The 7,974-nt window shown below is 40.0% G+C and overlaps 1 pseudogene; it reads right to left on the reverse strand.

Annotated features, from left to right (window-relative positions):
- Window positions 1–6,526: 6,526 nt before the first annotated feature.
- LOC101335690 (heterogeneous nuclear ribonucleoproteins A2/B1-like) lies at window positions 6,527–7,522 on the reverse strand (annotated as a pseudogene).
- Window positions 7,523–7,974: the final 452 nt, after the last annotated feature.

Genomic DNA, 7,974 nt, shown 5'->3' on the forward strand with positions numbered 1-7,974 from the left:
TAGATCAATGGAACAGGATAGAAAGCCCAGAGATAAGCCCATGCACATATGGTCACCTTATCTTTGATAAAGGAGGCAGGAAGGTACAGTGGAGAAAGGACAGCCTCTTCAATAAGTGGTGCTGGGAAAACTGGACAGGTACATGTAAAAGTATGAGATTAGATCACCCTCTAACACCATACACAAAAATAAGCTCAAAATGGATTAAAGATCTAAATGTAAGGCCAGAAACTATCAAACTCTTAGAGGAAAACATAGGCAGAACACTCTATGACATAAATCACAGCAAGATCCTTTTTGACCCACCTCCTAGAGAAATGGAAATAAAAACAAAAATAAACAAATGGGACCTAATGAAACTTAAAAGCTTTTGCACAGCAAAGGAAACCATAAACAAGACCAAAAGACAACCCTCAGAATGGGATAAAATATTTGCAAATGAAGCAACTGACAAAGGATTAATCTCCAAAATTTATAAGAATGTCATGCAGCTCAATAACAAAAAAACAAACAACCCAATCCAAAAATGGGCTGTAGACCTAAATAGACATTTCTCCAAAGAAGATATACAGACTGCCAACAAACACATGAAAGAATGCTCAACTTCATTAATCATTAGAGAAATGCAAATCAAAACTACAATAAGATATCGTCTCACACCAGTCAGAATGGCCATCATCAAAAAATCTACAAACAATAAATGCTGGAGAGGGTGTGGAGAAAAGGGAACCCTCTTGCACTGTTGGTGGAAATGTAAATTGATACAGCCACTGTAGAGAACAGTATGGAGGTTCCTTAAAAAACTACAAATAGAACTACCATATGACCGAGCAATCCCACTACTGGGCATATACCCTGAGAAAACCATAATTCAAAAAGAGTCATGTACCAAAATGTTCGTTGCAGCTCTATTTACAATAGCCTGGAGATGGAAACAACCTAAGTGTCCATTATTCGATGAATGGATAAAGAAGATGTGGCACATATATACAATGGAATATTACTCAGCCATAAAAAGAAACGAAATTGAGCTATTTGTAGTGAGGTGGATGGACCTAGAGTCTGTTATACAGAGTGAAGTAAGTCAGAAAGAGAAAGACAAATACCGTATGCTAACACATATATATGGAATTTAAGAAAAAAAAATGTCATGAAGAACCTAGGGGTAAGACAGGAATAGAGACACAGACCTACTGGAGAACGGACTTGAGGCTATGGGGAGGGGGAAGGGTGAGCTGTGACAAAGCGAGAGAGAGGCATGGACATATATACACTACCAAACGTAAGGTAGATAGCTAGTGGGAAGCAGCCGCATAGCACAGGGAGATCAGCTCGGTGCTTTGTGACCGCCTGGAGGGGTGGGATAGGGAGGGTGGGAGGGAGGGAGACGCAAGAGGGAAGAGATATGGGAACATATGTATATGTATAACTGATTCACTTTGTTATAAAGCAGAAACTAACACACCATTGTAAAGCAATTATACTCCAATAAAGATGTAAAAAAAAAAATTCAAGCCTTAAGTCATGTATTTTTAGTATGTGTGAAGAAATGGGACCTACGCTTAAAGCTTTTCTTTTTGTGATTGTTGTTGTTGTTGAGATATAAGTGACATATATTAGTTTCAGATGTACAAATAGTAATGATTTAATACTTTTATATATTGCTAAATGAGCACCACGATAAGTCATAACATCCATCACCACACAGAGCTACAATTTTTTTTTCTTATGACGAGACTTTTAAGATCTACTCTCTTACCAACTTTTAAAGCACTTCTGCTGCATATAGAAGTACAATGTTGATCTCAAGGGAAAGCTCTTGGGCCATTGTTTGAGTTGTGATCTGAAATAGCTGCTCTTTGCATGGAAATCTTTTTTACTTGAAAGACCAACTAACAATCCTGATTGTGATTATTCAGACTTGGGTGTTGGCAGATACTTTCCCCAAAACGAACAATGTAAGCCTCTTACTTTAAGGAAAACAACTAATTGTATCTGTTGCCAGTGACTGATTTTAAGCTTTCAACAAAAATTAGCAGTTGGAAAACTCATACCCAGCACTGAGGTTGACAGTTTCAAAATACTGAAAGGCTTTTTTATGGGATCTGTGGTCATATTAATGAATGTGATTTCATCATATTGAATAATAAAATATGTTAACATTTGGAAAGTATGCATAGCTCAGTGAACCAGTATTTTCCAACTAACCAATGCATGATGTTATAAAACCAAACATGGTTAAAACATTGTCACATTGCAAGATAGACAAAAGAATTCAAATGCAATAGCACACAGAAAGTTCACTGATACAGCTTCAGATTCCACATTGCAACTAACCTTTAAGAATTACCACTTGCCTAGTTGTGGTGTAATATCAAAAAAGATTACTCATAATGACCTTTTTAAGGCTGTTAAAACAGGCTTCCCAAACAAATATCCATACATACTTCAACCAAAGTAACATATTGCAACAGATTGAATTGAGGAGATATGAAAACCCAACTGTCATGTACTAAGTACAAGAAATTTCAAAAATGTGAAACAATGCCACTTTTCTCACTGATTTTTTTATTTTAAAAAAGATGAATAGGGCTTCCCTGGTGGCGCAGTGGTTGACAGTCCGCCTGCTGATGCAGGGGACACGGGTTCGTGCCCCGGTCCGGGAAGATCCCACATGCCTCGGAACGGCTGGGCCCGTGAGCCATGGCCACTGAGCCTGCGCGTCCGGAGCCTGTGCTCCGCAACGGGAGAGGCCACAACAGTGAGAGGCCCGCGTACCACAAAAAAAAAAGAAAATTAAAAAAAATTTTTAAAAAAATTAAAAAGATGAATAATTTCAGTAAAAATGTTATTTACATTACACGTAACTTGTTTATTATTTTAGAATCTTAAATGAGTCCAGTTTCTCAGCTTTGATTTCTAAATGGTAATACTGATAGATATAAGCCATGTAAGCAACAACTCTTTAAAAATCTAAATAATTTTTAGAAGAGTAAAGTACCCCTGAGACCAAAAAGTTTGAAACTACTCACCTAGGTGTCACCAAATATACAGATATTTAAATATAAAATATTCACAAAATAAACTATTCACTCCAGACACATAAAGTGGCCACGTTTGAAATTTGCACACTCCCTTCACTGATCCTTGACGGAGTTCCTCCCACGCCAAGAGGCTCTTTCGGTCCTTTTGCTGTGATCCTCCTCTAAAGGCACAATTACAACTGTCAGGACTACAAAGACCCTTCAAAACACATCATGTCACCTCAACATCCTCTACCATACAAAATTAGAAATAGAAGTAAATTTGGGAGGTAGACTGAAGAAAAAGGAGAAATCAAACTCACAAGCCAAAATAGTGGGTCTCTCAAATTAATTTGCTTCACATAAATTCTCCTTAAAATTATTTATGGATACAAATACAATATAATAACTTGCAATCTAATATACTGGAAGTTGTATCCACATTGAAAAAGAAAGGAAGCAAAGAGCTTCCCTCCACAGCCTGTCCCTTGATCTCTGGAAACACTGGCCACCCAGAGATGATTGATCCCAAAGGACTCAGCAAATTCCTGCAGTTCATTCTCAGGCCCTCCCCAGCTTCCGAGGATGGCCTTCTGCGCTGCAGAGCTAATGCATGTCACACCTAAAGCTGCAGCAAGCCGAGCTCCAGAATTAAGCCACAATAATTAGGCAGTGGTGTTTTCTGGCATTCTTTCAAAACAGACAACTTGGAAAACCAGTCTTTTACTGCAGGCCAGAATATATTTCTAAAGTAATCATTTCAGACCTTTGCAGTGATACGTATACTTCCCTCTCTTAGGTAAATAGATGTGCACCGATAGTGCAATTGCAAAACAATCCAGGCCAAAATAATCCATATGCACCTGAAATAGTCAGATAATTGAGACAGTAGGGAATGGTTCTAGGGGTTTTATTTGTTTGGGGAACTAGGATTGGGAGATAACTTGAAACATCTAGAAAGTGGCCTAATTCTGTGATTTTTTTTCTGAGATTGTGAGATGCTGTCCTTTCTACCCAGATGATCAATGAAAGGGAAATTATCAAAATTTTTTGAGATTTGGGGGAGAAACATAAAGAAATAGAGTGAGAGATGAAAAGAAGCCTCAGCAGCTTCTGAGCAGCAGATTCTCTCTCGTTTAGCCACAGATTCTCTCTCATTTAGTTTATAAAGTGTTAAAGCCACCTTAGATGAAATACAACATAAATGTTCCCTCTCCCTTTCCCTTACATTAGGTTACATAACTAGCCAACTGAACTTTGTGATGGTTGGGTGTTTGGGGCTATCTCAAACAGCAAAACTGTTCAGTCTTATGACCCAATTCAGTTATCAGGGGAGCTCTAAGCTCCAAACTGACTGCGGCGTTACATTTATTATTAAAGAGGATTTTTCTAAAAACAGATTCCATTGTTAGAAGCTTTGTTACCAGAAGTTAAAATCAAAGAAGCATTCTGTATCACGGGGTGCAAACATAATTAAATACTAATTTAATTTATGTTAAAAACATACCAACTGGTTATGAAGACCATGCCAGTATGTATAAAAAGCATAAACAAGAATAAGTAAAACAAGCAAGACTAAAAATAAATTAAAATTATTTTATATTTGTTGACATTTTTTAAAACTATGCTTAGGGAAAAAACAGAAAGGAATTATTTTTTTTTGAGCATTTATCTTTACTTTTTAATTACTCTGCACAAGAATTTTATATATTAAGGACAGTAATCCTTTACCAGACATTTGTTAATAATTAATAAATTGGTAAAATATTTAATAAGCAGAATAGAAAATAATCAGTTTCAGAAAGGAATTACTATATACACAAAACGAACATTTTTTTAATTAGGATGGTGAACATCTTTTTTAAAATCTTTTCTCTGTTTTTCAAGTTTTTTGTTATTGTGTTGGTATTAGTTTCAAATTTTAAAAAAGTAATTGCAATAAGTCTGAAAAAATATGCCTTTGGAATAAGAGTTATTGAGGTTAAGAGATAAGATTGACCTGCATTTAGGTCAGGGAAGAAGGAAAAGGGCATCTGTCAGGACAGTAGCTGGTGGTGGCAGAGACGGAGCAGCTCTGGGTTGAACTCCAGGTCTCAAAGAAGCAGGTGACAATGACCCCTTACTCCTCCATCCTTGAAGCTCCTGGAAACAACCCTCCCTTGGACTCTGTTTGGGTGCCTCCTGATTCATTCTATCCAAGGACCCAAGGAATCTTTGGAGAGAAAAAGGGACAGGGGTCACCACTCATACCGAAACCTCACCTTTTAAAAGCCTGAACTCGGGATGTCCCTGGGACTGATTTCAATCCTACGCAGCCTCTGCCAACATTAACCACTGTCTCTCTTTCCACTAACTGGAACCATCAACAGACAGTTTATGTTACAATGTGGCACCATCCAGAGGGGAAATAGGTGGATACAAGAAGGGAAAGGTGGAGCCTATAAAGACAATTTTCCCAGCATTCACAATTATACCTGAGGGCAGTCCCGTTCCCCCACTTGTGTAGGGTGTTTGAATGGAAGTTGCGTGCTGCGGCCATTCTGGCTAGCCCTGTTCAGCCAGACATCCACAACGGGGCAGTCCAAGGCTAAATTACGTGTATTTTAAGATTCAGACATTTCCAGGCATGTCTAGAGGACACACCACAGCAGGATTTGCATGAAGCACACAGGAACAAATGGAAAGAACTCATCCTAAAGGAAGAGTTGTTCTGGAACACAAACTTGACCCAGTCTGGATGCCGTAATCTCAGAAGGAAAAGGAATTATTAGCAGCAGAACATGATATTGGGGTCTGAGACTGCTTACCCTGTAGCAATGAACTCATGATTTGAGTCCTGGGGAAAAGGAACTTCAGGTGATGCTGAAATATATAAAACCTCCAAAAGAACAAAACAACAACAACAGAAAAGAACCCTCTAAGAGCACAGGGCAGCTCTGCTGTAGGGCCTTTGACCTGGGAGCAGGGGAAGCGTCTCCCTTTTTATTTTTATTTATTTATTTTTTCCTTTAGAAGTCTTTATTAGATCATAAATGTACAACAGCTTCTGAAGTCTACACAGGCACTTCAGTTTTTAAAAGGAATACATGTAACATTATGATGTCTCATTACACCATGAACCTGGACAACAGCTTTTCAAAACTTTGTGAGACAAATCTTGAAAAAGGTTTCACATGTCACCCGACACTTACACATTTTAACATCATCAAAGAAGGTATGTTTCTACACTCTTACAAAGACCACTAGAAAGAAACAGTTAGAAAGCTAAGAAACTGTCTCAAAAGCATTTTTTTTCACAATCTTTCCTCCATAGTAAGGTAATATTCTTAAATAATTCAATCCATTCACAAATGGCTCTCTGCATCTGCTCTGATGTCTTCTGCTCTGCCTATTTCTGTATGACTGAGAGTTTCCACGACCTGAAGATGTTCTGTTACCTCTGGGCTCTATTCTCTCCTATTCATATATCCTCTCCTACTTGCCCATGGCCAACAGAAAGAAACTCAGTATTGGCTGGTCCCTTCATAACCCCCACTTCCTCCACTGACACCTGGACCATAGTTTCCTCCACCGTATAATTCTCGTGCCTGCTACCGACGTTTCCACTTTTCGCTAAGCTTAGTTAGAAGGTTGCTGGTTACGATTTCTGAAAATCATTGTCATTTCCACTTGCACACTTTCCTCCTCCATAGATGCCATACCACCCCCGGGGCTCCCACCCTGGTGGCCAGATCCAGGTACTCCCCTACACCTACTAGAGCCATGACCAAGTCCACCGACCACTCCTGAATCCATCAGATCGTCCTCCAAGTTTCCTTCCTCGTCCTGCTCCAACATTTCCACCACCGCCAGGAGAATCTCCAGCACCGACGTTGCCTCCTCTTCCACCTCTAGAACTGTGGATTTCCTGCCTTTGAGGTCGAGACAGGGCCTTTCTTTCTTCTGCATGATGACCATTGACGGTATGGTATTTCTGCAGCACAAGCTTATCCACCGGATCACAGCCATCAAAAGTGACAAACCCAAAGCCTCTTTTCTTTCCAGACTCCCTATCAGTAATTATCTCAATGACATCGATTTTTCCATATTTCTCAAAGTAATCTCTAAGATGTAGCTTAGTAGCTTCTCAGTAGCTTCTCAGTAGCTTCTTCAATTCCACCAACAAAACAGCTTCTTCACAGTTAGGAAAGCGCCCCGCTGTCCAGAATCCTCTCTTGGGACAGCACGTTTGGGGGCAACCGTTTCCTATCAGTGGAATGAGGTGTGGCAGCCTCCACCTCAGCCGTGGATGAGAAAGTTACAAAACCGAATCCTCTTGATCTTTTCCTGGCAGGATCCCTTATGACCACACAGCCTGTAAGTTTTCCCCATTGCTGGTAGTAGTTCCTCAGATTTTCTTCTGTGGTTTCAGAGCTCAAGCCACCAATAAAGAGTTTATGGAATTCTTCTTGTTCCTTCTTCTTCCTCCAGAAAGTAACAGTTTTGAAACTTTCCTCCATCTTGGAGTCCATCGCTTCAGCCATTTTCCTGAAGCTGAGGGAGATGAGGGAGATCTCAGGGGAAGATCACGAACCTGCAACCTGACCCGCCCCGGATCTGAGGTAAGAACGAACCTCCGATGCTCCAGCAACAACACCTTCTAGGAGCACCTCCATGCAGGGCCCGGCACGCTTGCATAATTCTTGAGCACCTTTCGATTTTCTCCTGAGATGCAGACAGCCTGTAGCTTGCTGGGAAAAGCTGCTTCTCCTCTTTTAAACAGATGATGCCACGTGGTCTACGTGAATAACAGCACAACCACCTGTCACACACCGTTATTCTCCAGGTGCCAGTGACTACCATGGAAGAGTAGCCCCAGCACAGAGACCACAGCATCAGCCATAGGAAAGGAATTCTCTTTACCTCATTGAAGCACAGAACACAGAAGAGACTACCGCAAGGTCCTTCAGCG

Source organism: Tursiops truncatus, chromosome 5 (genome assembly GCF_011762595.2).
Source record: "Tursiops truncatus isolate mTurTru1 chromosome 5, mTurTru1.mat.Y, whole genome shotgun sequence".
NCBI lineage: Eukaryota > Metazoa > Chordata > Mammalia > Artiodactyla > Delphinidae > Tursiops > Tursiops truncatus.